Here is a 19,430-nt window from a genome sequence, read left to right as displayed (position 1 = left end):
TTCTTTCTTTTCTTTTCTTTTTCTTTTTTAAAAAAGATTTATTTATTTGTTTTATGTATTTGAGTACACTGTAGCTGTACAGATGGTTGTGAGCCTTCATGTGGTTGTTAGGAATTGAATTGAATTTTTAGGACCTCTGCTCACTCTGGTTGCCCTGCTTGCTCAGTCCCTAATTGTTCCGGCCCAAAGATTCATCTATTATTATAGATAAGTACACTGTAGCTGTCTTCAGACACACCAGAAGAGGACATCAGATCTCATTACGGGTGATTGTGAGCCACCATGTGGTTGCTGGGATTTGAACTCAGGACCTTTGGAAAAGCAGTGAGTGCTCTTACCTGTTGAGCCATCTCGCCAGCCCCGAGGATTTTTTTTTCAAAATTCTGCTTTTGTTGTATAAACCCTGAATGGCAGCAATTTCTAGCTTTAGCATTATTGGCATTCTAGAACATGATTCTTCATTGTGGGCTGTGATAGGTGGTCCCTTTGGATGTGCTCAGAGGCATCATCGATGTTCGCTGCATCCTAGTTGCCAGCTCCCAGTCTGCCACGGCTGCTGTGAAAATCAAGAAATATCCTTTAGACACTGTCAAATATCCTGGTGGGACAAGATCTCCCTGATTGATGACCCCTGCTTTAAGGTTTAGAACACGTCCAAGGACAGCCTCATCTTCTCTCTCGCTTCCACCCTGCAGGGTATAAGGAAAATAATAAAGGCCGGTAGGGGTGGAATTCCAAAACACCCACCGCAAGGCAGATCTATCTGTGGGGTTTAAGGCGCACCCTGACATTCTGCACATGCTCAGTTTGTCCCGGTTGCCTTGCGCCGCTATACTTTCCACAAGGTGTCTGTTCTCTGAGCTATGAAAATGTATCCTTTAATCTCGGACTCAGAAAACCCCTTGACTGTGGAAGGAGACACCAAAGGCCTTCCGGTGACAGGCAGGGAGAGGGCGGTTTGGATTACTAATTTGCTTTCACTTCTTAGCCTGTTTTTCCTTCACAGGGCTGTTCCTCTGTAGACCTTGAGTATGAATAATTCCGCGTAGCCTGAGGGGAGAAGCAGGAGGCCGCCTTGTAGGGCTGTTTGTACTGTAATGAAATAGAAAGTTTAAAAGCGTAAGTGAAGCCTGTGCACTTGGAAATGGCGGGAGGTCCAGCATGCGCTTTAAAAATTACTCAGAAAACTGACAAACTCTTGAAGGCAGGGAGAGAAATTGCCAACTTCACTTTTGGAAGATGTCCCTCCCCACCCGGGGTTGAACAGCCCCTACACATTGAGCCCGAGTACAGAGCTTCCCAACCAATTAAATATTCACGGAGATACACTCTTAACTCTATATTTGAATTATCAACTGGAAGACCAGACTAAACACCGAGGTTGTCTAGGAACTTGCTAGCCAGCCGTTTGAGAGATCCGAGAGCTAGATCCCGGACTGAGGAAGGTTGTTCAAATTACGTGACAAAGAGGTCTAGGCTCATAGATTTGAATGCTCTGTGGGGTCCTTAGTAGGGCTAAATAGCTGGAGCTCCTTCTTGACAGCAGCCTTGAAGATGAATAGGTTATTATTATTATTTTTGAGTGTTGCATAGTCACACTGAATTAATTCTAGCTATTCACTGGTGAGGGTTGGAGGTGGTTCCCTTCGAAGGTGTGAGCTCCTTGATGAGCATGGACTCCAGCAAATAGAGCAATGCGAGCACAACTTGTTTCAAGAAAGAGATGGGGAGAAAGCCTAGAGCAGGTCAATTAAAATCATCACGTTAATGGAAAGGCAAACTGGTAACGTATCGTTTTAGTAAAACAAGGAAAGCAAGGCACGGTGGCAGAGAGGCTTTGCTTCCCAGTCTTTATGCTTTCTTTCTCCAAAAACAAAAACAAAAAACAAAAACAAAACCACCCTCTCAAAACAAGCAAGCAAGCAACCAAACAACACCAAACAAAACAAAACACCCTAAATAGTGGCTGCAGAGATGGCTTAGTGGTTAAAGCTTTTGCTGTTCTTGCAGAGGACTTGGGGATTGACCCACCACCCGATGGAGATTCACGGTCATCTGTAACTCCAATTCTAGGATGCCTGACACCCTCTTCTGACCACAGAGGGCATCAGGCATAGACGTGGTACACAGACAAAACACCCATATAAAACATAAAAATGAAAAACATTTAGAAATTAGTTGTGAGGTAGTGGTGCACACTTTTAAACCCAGCACTCGGGAGGCAAAGACCATTGGATGTTTGCGAGTTCGAGGCCAGCCTGGTCTTCAGAGTGAGTTCCAGGACAGCCATGGCTACCTAGAGAAACTCTGTCTTGGAAAACAAAAACAACAAAAGTTTTACCTAGCATTTATTTAAATATCCGTGTGTCTGTATGTGCATATGTGTGGATGCCTGCTCCTGCGTGGACACCAGAAGAGGGTATCAAGTGCCCTCCTCGACCACCATCTGCCCATTCCTTTGAGACAGCGTGTCTTCCAACCTGGGGCTTGCATTTTCTCAGCTGGACCAGAAGACCGCTAGCTCCAGTGATCCTTTTGTCTCTGTTCTCCCTTCAGTTATCCCTGGAATTATTTATTCACAGGACTCCTGGCTTGTTGCATGGGGCCTGTATCCAAACTCTGGTTCTCGGGATTGATCAGCAAATGTTCTGCACTGTTTTTCTAGATCACCCCTTATATTCTGCACTGTTTCTCTAGATCACCCCTTATATTCTGCACTGTTTCTCTAGATCACCCCTTATATTCTGCACTATTTCTCCAGATCACCCCTTTCTCTGGTTCTTGAGGGGGTTCTTTGCTTTTGGAATGAATGCAGCACATTGGTGTTTCAATCTGTTGAATGGCCATAGAGCGACAGAGAGCCTTATTTTTCCCATGACTGTTATCCACCCTGCTGAGGGATCGGAGCAATGCTTTCCTTCCTCTAGAAGGACCTGACTGCCGGGGAAGCCGCAGTTAAGTGTAAATGGATAATGCGAGGAGAGATGGGAAGAGAACAGGATGGAGGCTAGAAGGGAGATGCTGAGATGAACTCCGTGGATTCCTCCGTGAAGGACGGAAAGCTACTGGTATGGTGGTCTGGAATTTTAATGTTAAAGATTAACCTTAAAGGGGAGAGAGAGATGGTTCAGTGATTCCGAGCACTGGCTGCCCTTGCAGAGGATGTGGCTTTGGTTCCTAGCACCCAATATGGCATTCACCTGTGACTCTACTTCCAGCTGGAGGGCCTGGAAGGCCTCTGAGGGCCCCAGGCATGCACATGGTGCACAAACAGACATGCAAAGCCAAACACTCACACACATAAAGGAAATAAAAAACTAAAAGAATTAAAAAAAAAAACTTAAAAGACACAACATAATCACAAGTCTTTGATATAAATTGAACCCATTAGTGGTTTTTATTTAAGTCATTAATTAATGAGGGAACCTTGTGACATTACATTGGCCTTCAAGGAGAATTCAAACAACCATCAAATAATTCTGTAATAATTTTACAGGATGCAAAATTGGCTTGTTCTGTAGTGGGCGTGGTGGTGGAGGTTAGAAATCAATTATATTTGCAGAGGAAAAGATTAATTTTCAGGCCTGTAGACAAGTCATTTGAATTATTATTGGTGCCAGAGAGTAGGGCAGATGGAAAGTACCTGAAGACCATGTATAAAACACTGCAAAACTACCATGAGAAAAACAGAGGAAAAAAAATCTTTGACAAAGGCTGGCTAGCTAGCTCACAACTCCTACCCTTCAGGAGGCTGCCTGGAATGGGCTGGTACCATTGGTGAAAACACACGGTGTATGTCTGAAGATGACATGTGCCTTATTATAATAAGAAAACAGACACTACCCTGCTGGGCAGAGAACACTCTTGAAAATCTACACTCTGCAAATGAGCAAGATAACCCTGGGATGTGGCATGAAGGCTCCATCCTTTGCATAGCATCACTGATGGAGATTCTTTACGTTCTCCCTGCCCTACCCTCTTCACCGGAAGTAGGTTGTTTCCTATTACATGGCCCCTCCTCCTGCTCCTTTCCACAAGCCTTCGGCCAATGTTTGTTCCAGGACACAAGAACCTGGAATCCCTCCAGAGGTGCCAACCAATCTCTCATATTCGCTGATGTTGATATTGCTACAGTTTGCAATGTAAAAGTTGCAAAATGGCTCAGCCAAGGAAAGGCAGAGAACTCACAGAATCAAGCCATCTGGAAGCCTATACTTAGAGGATGCCCCGTTTCCCACTGAAGAGGACCTTCTAATCTTTCTGGTCCATTTGATTATTTTATAGTTTCTTTTTAAAAAGTTTCTATAGATTTGATTGTCTAATGGTAACACGTTATTTTAGACAATGGACCAAGCTTTTAGGAAAAGAAAAGGACCTACAATTTTCTTTCCAAATAGTTTCAACAAGCCCTGATCAAACGTCTGTAGGTAGCACTTAGGTGCTGGGGCAGGAAAAGAAGGAGGTAACTATATAACCATAGTGAATACTTAGGCACATCCCTGAGGCAATAGTCATGGCTAAATCTCACCTTGTTCGCGATCTCTGCTCCACCGGAAGTATAATGGGTGGGTCTGTGAGCATCTCTAGAGGTTGCAGTTCAGCACTCATTCAAGGGCAGAAGCATATCATTTTTTCCCCTACATGTATTTTTAGTTAGGGCAAGAAGTTGGTAGTCTCTAGTGAAATCTGCCAAGTGGGAAGCACTTCGACAAGTGGAGGAGGGAGGGGAGGACCAGGAGAGGAGGGGCTCAGGAACCCACAGGTAAGAGCACACTTTCTTTCCTTTTGTTAAAATGGCTAATTAGAGTCGAGGCGAGGGGGGGGGTGCATGCCTCCCATCTCAGTGCTCACAAGGGGGAAGTAGATTGCTTCCTGTTACATTGTCCCTCCCCCTAAAACTTCCCACATGTCTTCAGAAGATGTTTTGTTCCACGACAAAGTGGATCCAGACAGGTGGATCTCTGTTGAGTTCCAGGACAGTCAGATTTACATAGAGAGACCTTGTCCCCCAAAAAACCCCTCAAAATCATCATCAACAGCAACAGGCAAAATGACTAATTAGGAAGCCTTTAGATGGGAGGACTCTCTAATGTAAGCAAATTGTAAGCAATTTGATATAAACAGTCATGTTCTAGAGAAAAATAATTTGAGCTTAACTAATGGGAACCATCGACTAATTTCTACCTGGGCCTTTTACACTGAAATGATCTAATAAGGCCATTCACCACTTTAGGCAGTTTAGTATTTACTTTGCTCAGGTTCCGAGTTCACCCTATCAAAATGTTCCTCTAGTGCCCTCATGGTAGAGTACCAAACACCAACGTCTGCTATCGGGAGCTGTGAAATTGTTATCTGTTTAAACAGACCCTTTTAAAAATGTTAACATGATTAAATGTATCTTTTATCCTTTTCATCATTCAGTGTTCTCATTCAGGTGGAGAAAAGATCCAGAATTCAGTTTTGATTTTTTTGTTTTTGTTTATTTAACACTAGGAGAGACATGGGGGGCATTGAAAGATGGTAATCTATAGACCTTGCTTGCTTTTAATACCAACATGCTTGGCAAAATGTGCTCAGGTGGTATAATAGTGGCATGGCAGTTATGGGCGTAACCAACCACATTCTAATTGCTATGAGGCCTATTCCACAGGAGGGATGTCATCCCCAGTACAGTGAACATGGTCAAAAGCTTAGCTCATGACTGGGAGGATCATGGTGCTTTTGTATGTGAGTACACTGTAGCTGTACCGATGGTTGTGAGACATCATGTGGTTACTGGGAATTTGAATTCAGGACCTCTGCTCAATCTGGTCTAAAGATTTCTTTATTATTATATCTAAGTACACGGTAGCTGTCTTCAGACACACCAGAAGAGGGCGTCAGGTCTCATTATGGATGGTTGTGAGCTACCATGTGGGTGCTGGGATTTGAACTCAGGACTTTCAGAAGAGCAGTGAGTGCTCTTACCCGCTGAGTCATCTCTCTAGCCCCTTGGTATTTTATCTTTATGTGCGTGCGTGCGTGCGTGCGTGCGTGCGTGTGTGTGTGTGTGTGCGTGTGTATGTGTGTGTGTGCATGTGGGGGCTGGAGGAGGATGCTGAGTGTTCCACCTTGTCACCTCCCTCATTCTTTGAGACGGGGTCTCTCGCTGGACCTGGAGCTATGCTGGCAGGCAGCAAGCCTCAGTGTGACCCTCCTGTCTCTGCCTTGATATTACAGGCATGTGTTTAATACCAAGCTTTTTGCATGGGTTCTGGGGACGTGAATTCAGATTGCTCTGCAGTAAGTACTCTTACCCACTAAGCCATTTCTCTAGCCTGGCATTTCTAAGTCATGAAGTCGTGGATGCTAATCCATGGGGGGTCACACACAAGATTAGCTTCTAGGTTTGAAGTTGAAAACTGAGAGTTTCTTCCTTCCTTCCTTGCTTCCTTCCTTGCTTGCTTGCTTGCTTCCTTCCTTCCTTCCTTCCTTCCTTCCTTCCTTCCTTCCTTCCTTCCTTCTTTCCTTCCTTCCTTTTTTCTTTCTTTTAGATTAGCACCCACAATTGTTTTGTATCACACAGCTGTAATCTTTTCCATTCCTTCTTTCCTTCAGTAGGCAAACAGAAGTTTTCACTCTTTCCTTACATTTGAATTTTTGAGAACCATTCTAAATAATAGTGATAGGTTTGAATGCTATAGAACAGAACAATCTGGCGTAAAGAAAAGTGAGAAAGGAGGTACAAATTTGTCTTTAAAACTACCTAAACTCCTGGGACTTAATGCGTTGCTAAATTACATCTGTGCAGTTGGAGATAACTTAAAAGCCAGGCATGTGTGTGATTGTAACCAATTTTTATAATTTTAGCTGTAATTCAAAATACCTAAGGTTTTTGGATGAGTTTAGGATCTTCTTACTGTGAATTCAGTGGAGGAAAATGAAACTGGAGACCTGGTCTCTTCTCCGAGTACGGTGACAAAGATAACGCCTGAAGCTTGAGAGCAGTTGAGAATTTAAATTTTTTTTTATGGGAGTGGTTAGGGAAACAATAAAGTTAAGTCAAAACTGAGAACCATCTCTTGTTCTGTTGTATTTCTATCAAGCTTTTTATCTCAAGAAGTCAGCTTAGAATCATTCATTCAAAAATGATTGTTGTTGCCGGGCGTGGTGGCGCACGCCTTTAATCCCAGCACTCGGGAGGCAGAGGCAGGCAGATTTCTGAGTTTGAGGCCAGCCTGGTCTACAGAGTGAGTTCCAGGACAGCCAGGGCTATACAGAGAAACCCTGTCTCAAAAACCCAAAAAAACAAAACAAAACAAAACAAAACAAAACAAAACAAAAGAAAAATTGTTGTTGATTTAATGGAACTTAACACTCCAAATTCTTAGGTGAATTAAATAAATAACCCATCTAGTTCCCATGTGAGATACTGCTGTCTAGTCTAGATCTCCCAGGTCAATACTGCAGCGATTACTAAATCAGGGAGAAGGGCAGAGTTTGACACATGGAGTGATTTATGTCTCTGGTCCATACGGAAAAAGCAGGCAACAATCAATTCAAGTTTTTCTTGTTCCATTTCAGACTGCATGAGGACTCAGAAATGTCACCATTTGGGCTGTATGAAGAGAGAAAATCATGCTGTGTGTTGGGCAGCATCTCTCCTCTGGTAGGTGAGTCACCGTGCATGAGCATTGCGTGGGGGCAAGTGAAGCAGCCTCCTTTTATGATGGATGCTGAAGTTAGGGGGAGGGTGGATTACTCAACGCCCCTCAAGATTCCAACATCAGCACCTAGGGAATGTGCCAGTGAGGGTTTCAGTTGTACTGCATCTCATCGACAGAAAGGCTGGGGAAAAAATACCAGAGAGAAAAGCAAATCCAGAGAAGGGCCCCAGTCCTTTAGTGGTCAGTCGCTCACAGGGTGCCTGGCAATGGTCTCAGCTATCTTATGGTCTTCATGTCCTCTGTTGCTTGTAAATGTGATTAAAAGATGACAGCTGTCCTCTGGGAGGTGGAGACCTCAACTTCTGCTTGAACTGATACAACTGTAAGGCAGGAATATCCCCGGATGGCTGTTCCAGACGAACCCAAGCATCATATCGGTCTGCTGCTGCTATTCTTATGATAGGAAATTTATCTCCACTTGACAGCAGTGGCTGCTGTAAAATCACCTTTCCAGGGACAGTAGTTACAAGAACCAGAGCTGCCTGCGGTCCCCAAATGCCTCTGCCTTTGGCTGTCTTCTGTGTGGCTAGGGGATCTCAGTCTCTGGAGTTTCCTTCTTTACCTGAGGTGTGAGGCTGACTGTAATGAGGATGGCCAGTCAGAAGCACTCCCGAAGGAGAAGAGCGGAGATATCACGAGTGGGAAGAGATGGAAGGGCTGCATTTCCTAAGCTGCCGTCCACAGTCAGGAAGAGGGAGCTTGAGTAATTCTGATTTAAGGTTACCCACCTCAGGATGCCTTTTCATGCCTTCCCACATGCATGGGAACAAAGTAGGCGGGGCTGATGAAGGTCACTGTTTGTATTCTAAGACCCAGGTCTTAGAAAAGGACAGGAAAACATTCCAGGGCATACTGGGAGTGTCTGTTGTTGTGACATCCTCTAGGTATAATTAATGACCATGATGTGACCTAAGAGGTGTGGTTGTAAATTAATGAGGCTGGCTCTTGGGTGTGGATTAAGTAATTTGTGCCTTCTTTATGGTAACACTTCATTTAAAATTCTGCAAACAGGGAAATGCAAACCAGTAGGAGGCAAGAGAAAACCTTCATCCCAGAACAGCGGCTAGAACATTCAGCTCACAGCTGGTTTGCCTGTGTTTCACATCTCAGCGGTTGTGTGCAGTGGGATGAAGGGTACTCAAATTTACCCAATGTTTAAAAAAAATGAATAAAAATTATTTAGTAAAACTATAGTAATGGGACAAATAATCCTGAAATATGGTAAGTCATTCTCAAGTACGTCTCCTTAGCATAAGGGTTATTTTAAACTATGTCTCAGGAAACTGAAGACACAGGAGACATTCGGAAGACAGACAAAAAGTTTATCTACAAGGGAAATTTATATCAAGAAAGAAGTCTCCAGGTACATTTCATTGTGTGTGGGTAAAAATAAGTCCACGGGATCAGTTCCAAAACTGACCACTGCCAGGTCAAAGGAGGAATATGTACATTTTATTTTTTAATAAATACTGGCAAAAATCCCCTCCTTCACCAAGTTTTTCTAGGTAACATGGGGGGGGTCCTTTTTTTCTAGCCTCTTAGACTCTATTATTGGGTCCGCATAAATCAAGCTGATAAAAGAGGTTAGTAAGATATCAAAGTTAGGCTGGAGAGATAGTCCAGCCAATAAAGGTAAGAAAACAAAGTTTTCATTATTTACTATGCTCATGCTTCTTAAAGAGGACAATGTTTAAGGACATGGCTAGATGACTAAGTCTTGTAAATATTTTAGTTAAAAAAGGAGAAAAGACTTGGGACCTTGGAGGAGGTGTTTCCTGTCCGTACAAGCAGCCAACATCATGCTAGGCTTCTCTTGATTTTTTTTTTTTTCCTGCTAATCTTTTATTATAGGGAGTTTAAGCTTAGAACTGATGCATGAATAGTAAGGGAAATTGTTTTTCTTCTCCTATACTGCAAAGTTAGCACATAAAAACACAGAGGGGAGAGGATGTTTGGAAAACGTGGCTGTCTTGTGTCTGGAGACAATTGCTGTGTGGTAGAAGAAACGACCTCTTTACAAGTGGAAATTTCCTTTAGAAATATGAATTTACTTTATGAAAGGAGAGACTTAGCATCTATTTTTAGGCAGATACAGAGAGGTAAATAACTTTTTCTGTTTCTCAGATGCTTTTAGTTCAAAATATTCCATATGCTAAACTAGTGTATTCTGAGGCTCGCTGTTCCTCATGCTCATACCGGTGATGTCCACAGTGGTTTTCTCTCACATTCCTGCCAACACAGCTAACCCCAGTTTCCTAGTAGAGCTAAAAACAAGTTTTTCTTTCTATTTCACTTCCATCTGCTAGAAGTGAAGCCTTTATATAATAACAACAACCAACTTCAAATCAGAATCATTACTTGTATTACAAAGCTCTAAATCCTTCTTTCTCCTGAAGCCAAGGGAACTTTACTCTATAGAGAACAAGAACTATTGAGTCTATTTGGTATCAACGGTTTGAATTCAATTTTGGATCTGATTTTAATCTGATTGTATGAGTGCCTATGTTGGCTATTATCATGATCATCACCTCAACCGGGCTCAGCAGTTCTCAGGGGTCAGTGAAGGACAGGTGTGGAAGTGTCTGCGAGAGACTTTCCAGAAAAAAATTGTCTCGTGGAAGAACAACTAAGCTGGAAAGACCCACCCTGAATGTAGTCAGTGCTGCTCCTTTGCTGGGGATCTGGGGCAGAGTGTTCCTGTTTGCCTGTAAAATACCCACCACAGGTCAGGAGCTGAGGCTCGGTCTCCAGCTAGTGATGCTATCTGAAGAGGTCACGAGAACTCTGGGAGGAGGTCACAGGACATGTGCCTTTTAAGCTAATCACTGACCCTAGGGCCTATGTCTCTCTGTCTTCTGTCTGCTAAAAGTCAAAGATGCACCTCCACTGCACATTCCCACAATCTATTTGTTCTGCACAAGCACATGGAACCAACTAACGGTGGATTGAATCTCCAGAAATCAGGATCCAAAAATAAGTCCTTCCTCCTTAAACTATAGAAGCTGTCAGGCATTTTGGTCATAACTGCCTAAAAGCTAATTTTAAAGACAATGTCTTACTCCCAATGCTAAGAATAAAAGGATTTAGTTTTTATTTAGGTACCTCAAATTGTGTATTAATAAAAGGGGAACCAAACAACAGCAGCAGCAGCAGCAGCAGCAGCAGCAGCAGCAGCAGCAGCAGCAGCAACAACAACAACAACCAACAAAAACCCTAGAAACAATGGGTTAGGAAGTTGCCTTGAAATATTTGTAGCTGAAAAGGCATTTCAGGACTCATGACCCACCTCCATCTCAGACACCAGCATGTTTGCTCGAGGACCAGATATAAGCAGAACACCATAAAAACAGGAATAAATTGCATGGCTGAAGCTGTCTTTTTTGCTCATCAGATTCACCGGAGCAAGGAGCAGATTGCAACAGAATAACAGGAAAAGTGTAGTTTGTTTTTCAGGAATTTATGACAGGAAAGGAGCAGAGACCAACACAAAGGAGAAAATACACAATGCAAGGAGAGACGTTCCGGTTCCGTTCATAGTGGAGTCTGAAGAACCTGGGTTCCCAGGGCAGTCTGGGGAAGGGGGTTGATGATGCTGCTGACAAAGAAGTGAGCAAGCAGATGCTCAGAGGGAGGGAAGAGGAGTCAAGGGAGACCATATAATAGACAGAGAACAGACCACAGAAAAGACCCAGGGCTAACCCCAGATCAACCACCACCATGTTCATAGGTTCAGGCTCTCCCTGTTTATAAAACGGGAGTAATCTGGCTACGTTCACAATTTTTGTGTATCAGATGCGATTTGTGCATGGGAAAGTGTCCCACAGAGGGCTCAAACAGTTACTTCTAGTAAACAGTGAGTTTGACTCCAGGGGCGGAATGGTTGAGGTACAAGCCGATGCTGAGTCTGAGAAGCTTGGGAACCTAGGACACAGCATGAAGTGTGGGTGATGCTGGGAGATGTGTGGGGATGAAGAGGCAACACTTGCAAGCAGCCTTTCCAATAAGGCATGTCCTGGAGGAAAGCGATGTTTGAATAGAAACTCCCAAGCAGCTAGACTATGCTTACTTGGAGCCAACCAGGACCATATACATAGATATACACCAAGGTAGTCAATTCTTATTTGATAGGCACTAGATATGTCTTAGGAAAACTACTGGCCTGGTCCAACTATAAACACTGAGGTGTGTTGGATGGACAGCCTCTGATGTGTAGATCCTCATAACCCTGCGTGCATGCTTGGTTTGCTTTTGTGCTAGCTTCTTCTGAGATGTTTCTAAGCCATGGAAGCCCTTGTGATTATGTGTGGAAGCTGTGAAGGGCAGCAGGTGGAATCTTGGACTACTTTGGGTAGCTGCAAGATGTTTTAAATTTTTTTTTTTTTTTTTCCAGACAGGGTTTCTCTGTGTGTAGCCCTGGCTGTCCTGGAATTCACTTTGTAGACCAGGCTGGCCTCGAACTCAGAAATCCGCCTGCCTCTGCCTCCTGAGTGCTGGGATTAAAGGCGTGCATCACCACGCCCAGCTTTAAATTCTTTCTTTAGGGCTCAGTCTCCATAATCCACCTTGTATTATCTCAAAAGAGAGTTGCTTGCATTCCACGTCAGGAGATACAGAGCGAAGCCGTGCGTAGATAGATAAGCATTAGAAGACGCTTTTCCTCAGAGAGAGATGATGGTTCTCTCCTTAACTTATCCAGCCTATTCCCTCATGATATCAGCAGTCTCTCCTTTTTTCTTGGCTATCTTTCATTAGTGTGTTTTTCAAGAAACTCAAGTCACTTGACATTGAAAAACTGTTGGGTTCACATGAGAGAATCCTGAAATGTATCTATCAATGAGGGAAGAGTTTTCATAACCGTTGAATATTACTCCTACAATGGCTGTCAAAACAGCTCACGAGGCCTGTGGTATTCTTTCTTCATATTTCATATGGGCAGTAAAGAGGGGCAAAAAGGACATGAGATCAAACCATTGCCACATTTATAGGTTTAGGCTGGAAAACATGTATTCCCAGGGTGAGAACTTAATAAAGTTTTCAAGTGTTAGGGAACCTCCCCTGAAAAAGGAAAACACTAACATCTCTCATCAAAGTTTAAAACCATCCTTTACTACTTTTGAAGGGTGGAGGACCAACATGGACCCAACACATGTGAATGTTGGGTCCCTCACAAAATGGTCATGTATTCGTCTGTATCCTATACATATCCTTTACTATATTTTAGATTAAAAATTATCTATCTATCTATGTGTATATATTTGTACATGCGTGTGTGTGTGTACCTACAGAGGCTGAAAGAAGGTGCCGGAATTCCTGGAGCTGGAGTTAACAGGCAGTTGTGAGCCACCTAATGTGGGTGCTAGGAACTAAACTCAGGTCATTTGCAAGGGAAGCACTCACTCTAGCTGGCTGAGCCATCTCTCCTCCCCTTCCTGGGTCATTTAAATCATCTCTGCTTTATTTATAATTTTTAGTCCAATGTATAGGCTATGCAAATAGTTATTATACTGAACCGTTTGGAGAACAATGATAAGGAAGGCCCACACTTGTTCAGTACGATGCCGTTTTCCCCACCCCAACACACTTGATTCACAGTTGGTTGAGTCACTGGATGTTCACAGGGGTCTGACTGGTATTTGTATCTGTCTTTCAGATGGTTGCAGCTTTAAACTGGCTGAAAATTTGAGAATGCAACCTTGGGCCCAGTCTGCTACATTAAAAAATGTTATGGCCGTTGACTGAGTGTAATGGAGCCCAGCTGTTGTGGTTTCCTGGCTGCTAGTTCTAACGGTGGCCGTGGAGCTATAAATCAAGGACTCTCTTGAGCCATGGAGGAAAGAAAGTGTCTGGGTCCTCTCTTGATACCTGCGCCGCCGCACTGTGGCGCAAAGTGAAACTCACCGACTCGGGTGGCCAAAGCGAGCAGATGTTTAGCCCGGCTAAGTGTAAAGCGTTGGGGAAATGACTTTATAGGCCTTTGGCTGAGATGCTCGCATTTGAATGTCATACACAGGAAGTCATCAGGTAGTGGATTAATATAAACAGACCTTACCTCATGAAGTGATTTATTTTGGATTGTTGGCAGCAGCAACAGCCTCTAGCTCAAAGAAACATAAGGACTTACTTCTTTTATTTGAGAGATTTTTGTTTTTTTCCCCAACTGGTAAGGGCTGCCTGTAATGAAGACATGGGGGCACCGCTTCCTTAATTACGGCACGTATTCATCACCAGAGGGACGAGGTTCACTAGGGGCAGAAACAATCCCCAAAACTCTCGAAGTGCTACGATCTCCTCAGCCTCTCTGATAACCTGTGGAAGGAGAAGGGATCAATGTCTGTAACAAATATGTGGAGAAACTGAGGCATCACAGGCCAGCCAACAAGCATGATCAAAGCCACAGCGTGGTAAAAACCGAGGGACAGGAATTGCACTTAAGTCTTCTAAGATGGAAGCTCTCTCTCCTCTGTTTTATTATAGCAGGTGGGGACCGAGGTGATCTTAGATGATGACCAATACAAGAAGATACAACAGTTTTGGCTCTGTCCTAGTCTAACTTAGAAGGGTGATAGGGTCTAATGGCCCAGTGACTGACACAGCTTGACTCTGGTTAAACTTAAATTGTAGAGCTGTCCTACCTAGATTCCAGCTCCTGGTGAACCGCTCATATGTGATCATTTCCTCCCTAATCTCAGCCTCAGTTTCCTCCTAGTCTGTGACGGGGTTGGCCGGAGTCTTGCCTTACTGGGGCAGTTGTGAAGATTCAGTGAGGTAGCAAAATACTCAGAGCCTGCCTGGTACGTTATAAGAGATTTGTAAGTTTGTTAAAGAAAAACTAAAACTAGTTTATTAATCCTGTTACTTTGTGTTATTTTATTGAATTCAGGAAGGAATAAAATAAGGATTTCTGAAAAAAAAATGAATGAGAATAATTTTGCAGTAAGATAGATAACATGGTGGAAGTCAAGTGTAGAGGGAAGGGCTTGTAGACTGTGCTCTGCCTTCCCTTCTGAAGGGGAAGGAGTGAGAGGTCGTCAGCCTGTATCCAGACACTTCTTGTATCCATCTCACTTCCAATTTTAAAATAAAAACCCTGTCTTTTCAGTTCTTTAAGTCAATAGTGTACGTATAAACACTCCCTTTAATGAGATGAACAGCCTCAGTCAGCTCGCCCAACCCCAGGACCAGAAAGTCACCTTGGTTTCTCGCTCTGCTTATTTTAGTGAGAAACCAGCTCTGACCCAGGGTGTTGGAGGGAAGGGATTTGGGGAATCTGGGACAAGGTGGGGACTGATCAATTGCAAAAGCCAGACACCGTGGCCATAAAAAGGAGACAGGAGGGAGAAATGCCGCAAAGCGAGTCATCATGTTTCCACACCGGACGGTTACCTCATTGAGACGGAGAGGAACAAGATCTGCTGATAGGCTCATTCCTATCTGTCAGATTGCAGGAGGAAATGAATATGCCATTTGAGGCTCCTTGGAGGAATGTTCCATTGTACTCTGCTCCTCACTGGATTGAAGTCTTTGTTCTAGTAAAAAAAAAAAAAAAATCACATAAGGATAGAATCCTGGTCTTGTTTATCTGAGTTCAAGCTCCCTGGCCCTGGGTGAGCTCTTTCACAACTTCTCAGTTCTGCCACCACACTCCGCATAAATAGACATTCTGTTCCGACGTCACTAACTAACTGAATGGAGAATCACAGGAAAAGGTTGATGGAGTAACGTGGCTTCTTCCTTGATAACATGGATGTCTTAGGCCCTGGGCTAGAAGCCACATGAGCCCCAGGTCCCTTGTTACTTTGGGTGAATAGGAAGCTTCAAGCTCTTACGTGGCCACTGTAGACAGCTGAGACTAAGGGTAAGAGCTGATTTGACTCACACTACCCGTCTCAGATAGTTCCTCCTTTAGCCACTCCGGGGTCACTAAGAGTCCATAAGTGCCGGTAGAAAAGGCTTCTGGTCAACCCAAGCAGAAGTTCAATTTGATGTAATATTTAGAAGTAGCTGAAACAACTGAAAAAAAAAAAAAACAAACCAAAAAACCCCAAAAAACCAAATCCTATACTGGAAGGAGAAAATTGAGGCAATCCCAGAAGTCTACATCAAGAAGATCTGACATTTAGACTATTTGCTATACTCTATGTGGTCTAAACTCTGGATACAAGTGAATTAATTCATCACCTTGGAATGGTAGTGTGAGATAGTTACCATTATTATCTCAAGGTAAAAGAGTTAACCTACTCAAATTCCCACAACACATGACAATTTGACCTCTGCTTAACTGTTACTATGGAAGCCAATCATGATGATATTGTCAACCCTGGTGCTAGGCAACACTGCTCACAGTGAGGCTGACAGCAGATTTCGAATTGTTTCTAGAATAGGAGCGCAGAAATCTGTGTTAGGAAGCTATGCTTTGGGGCATTTTTAACACTCTAACTGGCAATGCCCTTATTATGGGGGGACCTGAAAGTTATGCTTATGGATTTGTTGCAAGGACTGCTACTAGATCTTTGTGGAGAGTAGAAGGCACGAGGACTATTAAGCCAAAGAAATTCCTGGCTGGTATAAATTTGAACTCTTTTAAACTTGAATCTGGGTTGACTATGGCAAGGACTCCTATGTGGCGGAATGTCTGATAAGCTTCCAAATAAACTAATGATGCCCAAAGTGGAGTCTGTTGTTGTACAGCAAGTTTTGAGTATTGATTTGAACCCAAGACATCACTAATGAGTACTGGATATTGCTTTTAACTGAGACAGGGTGATGAAAACCTTCTGTAACTCATGGTCACACAGATGACAAGTGATAGAGCTGTATTCAACCTTGGGCAGGTTGCCTCTTCAACGGTTCACCAGTTTCCACAAGGCACAGCTTTCTGGAGGAATTTGCCCTAGGTATTTTAGCTCATGGGTCCCTCAGCTCAATGTGCAAATTCCTGGGGCCTTAAAAACAATGAGTGCCAAGGTCCAAGACAGAGGACTAATGGACAGTAACCTCTCCACGCATTTCCTGTTTTGACGGCTGTTGTTATTATTGAACCTATATCACTAACAGGAGCCGCCAGGTGGTCAGCTCTCACAAATTCCCCTGCCAGATGTTAAAGCCTTCGTTCATTCACTCTTCCTCTCCATCACCCATTTAACAGCATTTTGAGAAATCTGACAATGAAATGACTTGGCAGTGTGTCATGTGATGTCAGGCAGCAAAGGCAGCCCTGGGTGCAACTGCTAAGTAATGGAAGCCTTCAGTGGCTGGAGATGCAGGTGTAATTCATGGGGAATAGAATAATTAGAGACAACTGGGGGAGATTGAGGCTCTGGGAGGGGAAGAACTTTAGAGAAGCAAGAGTTTTCTAGGTTGTAGAAACAGATGGGGTTGGGTCATGAGACAGGTTCTGGTCTCCAGTAGAAACAATGAGTGGTTCAGGTAAAATTTGGCATAGGAGGCAGAGCAAGATGAGAGTACAGGCTGTACGTGGGGAGTATTGAGAACCAGCTCTTGAGCCCCAGGTGGGATTGGATGGAGGAGAGAGGAAAGCTGAGTTCGCATCTACTGAGGACTTCAGGAAAACCCACACCATTTCCAAAAAATGTCTCTGGGATCACAGTGGGTAGACAGTGATGGCTTTGGGGCTTCTGGGATAGTCATGTGGTTCAAGCTTTATTGCTCTGATGGCTTGGGTGAGGGCAGAGGGTCTAACACTGGGAATATATTAGAACCTAACTCTCTCCCATACACTAGCTCTTTATCTTGTTGGATACACTCCCTGGGTCTTTCTTCCTGATCACCTTAAACTTGAGAATCTTTTCCCCTTTACTCTCAACTCCAATACCCCTAAGTATCACCAGTTGCCTGGCTAGCTGATGGGAAATAAATTCACAGAACCCTCACACTAACACTAGTTAGTGATGGAGATATTTATCTGCTTCGGAGAATATATTTTTATTTAGCCAAGCCATAGGAACAAAATGTGGGAATTTCAGATATCAAGACATTTCTGCTGGTTGATAGAAAGGGATGTTTTTAATAAGCAAGAGGGTTTTTGTCTCAAGGAGAACGATGAAATCTGGCCATGTTTGGGTACTTCTAGGTCAGGGCCTCCTTCTGAAAATGAAGGTTCTTTTCAATAGGATTTTAATGCAGTAGGAAATGAATGGCCAGTGCTTTAGAATTCACAGTTTTCTGCCTTTCCTGGCTGCTGGAGATTCCTATTTGCTTCATCAGAGTGTGGACTTTCCTGTAAACAGCAAATTAACCAAAGCGGGGGTGGGAGTTGGGGGGGGCAGGGAGGGTGTGGCGAATGACGGGAAGAAGGACCTTCAATAACCACAGAAGCCAGACTAATTTGAGCTACTCGTGGAGAACTGAGGAAGAACTGGGGCTGAGGGCGTAGATGAGCCATATAGGCTGGACGTCATGGAAAATATCTGGTCTGTCTGTGAGGGCAGGAGGGAGAGTGAGCTCTCAGGAAGCAGCTGTCATTTGTGTGAAGAATATTGAGAATGGCAGAAATTGGAAAGTAATGGATTTTTAAAAGATAACTTGGTGTGCATTAAACATGCACTCTATCCCTTGGGCTTTTTCTTTAGAGACTGGGTATAGATTTGAATTACTTTTGATTATATATATATTTTGATGGACAGCTGTTCCTTTGGCTGTGGATTCCACATGGCGGTATGACCTTATGGTCATAAGATTGTCTGGCATTCACAGGGAAGAAGCAGATTACAAAATAGGTAATGGGAAATTCCTCTTGAAGCCAGAATGGGTATCCTAGAGTCCCACTGTCCTACCCTTGTCTCTTGAGATGCTGGCTCTGCCCTGGGACATTGAAGTGGTGTCCGAGATTACTCTCTGGATACACACCCTCTTGTGTCTTCCAACTCTGGGAGTCATACAGTTCTAGTCACAGACACTGACCACTGGGAAAAGTAGACTTTTTATGGTTTTTACACCAAGTTGCTACATTTTGGAAAAGGTGCTGTGGCCTCAAGCCACTCCCTATCCTGGGCCATGGGGTGTGGTTTTTGTGAATGGAGTCCAGTGTGGTTCTGGTTGAGTCTAGGTAACATGACCCAGTCTCTGGCCTGCCTCAGAGTGGAAGTCTAGTTACATACCACAGGAAGCCTCTTGGAAGAGCCTGCCCCAATAACCCAATATTTTCCTCTTGCCTCCAGACAAGACTTCTCATAAATCCGCTTGCAGTAACCAGCTGGAACTGGGTTTGAGGGTTGAAACCAGCTTGTTTAGTGGGGGTCTGGAAATGGTGCAAGCAAGGAACCATTGAAATAACTGGGGAGACACGCAGAAGGGGGTGTGCATTGGAGCAGACACTTGTTCCACAGAGGCGAGAAGAACAAGAGGCTCCCAGGTGGGGAGCCCCATTGGGGTACACAAATATGGCTTCTGGGATGTTGTGGTATCCCTTCTAACGGCCGAGTGAGATTCATGTGTTCCCATGCTTCTCCCTGGAGCAAGCTGAAATGGCCTCTCACTGAGCTTGGCTAAGAAGTCTAGTTTTATCTTTAAATACAGAAATCTTAATGAAAACAAAACAAAACAAAACAACTCATGATCAATTTCCTTTAAATCAATAAAAGCAACACATGGTATTTTGACACATTTATAAAACTAAGAAGTAGCCGGGTGTGGTGGCACACACCTTTAATCCCAGCACTTGGGAGGCAGAGGCAGGTGGATTTCTGAGTTTGAGGCCAGCCTGGT

General features: G+C 43.7%; 1 long non-coding RNA gene across 1 annotated transcript; it reads left to right on the top strand.

Annotated features, from left to right (window-relative positions):
- The first annotated feature begins 815 nt into the window (after positions 1 to 815).
- Positions 816 to 15,237, top strand: LOC110321211. The gene is made up of 4 exons (XR_002380513.1): positions 816 to 871; positions 1,524 to 1,562; positions 7,564 to 7,652; positions 13,357 to 15,237. It is a non-coding gene; the product is annotated as an uncharacterized LOC110321211 (long non-coding RNA).
- Positions 15,238 to 19,430: the final 4,193 nt, after the last annotated feature.

The sequence above is a fragment of the Mus pahari genome, chromosome 5 (genome assembly GCF_900095145.1).
Source record: "Mus pahari chromosome 5, PAHARI_EIJ_v1.1, whole genome shotgun sequence".
NCBI lineage: Eukaryota > Metazoa > Chordata > Mammalia > Rodentia > Muridae > Mus > Mus pahari.
The sequence above is the reverse complement of the archived record's forward strand: the minus strand, read 5'-3'. Positions and strand labels throughout refer to the sequence as shown.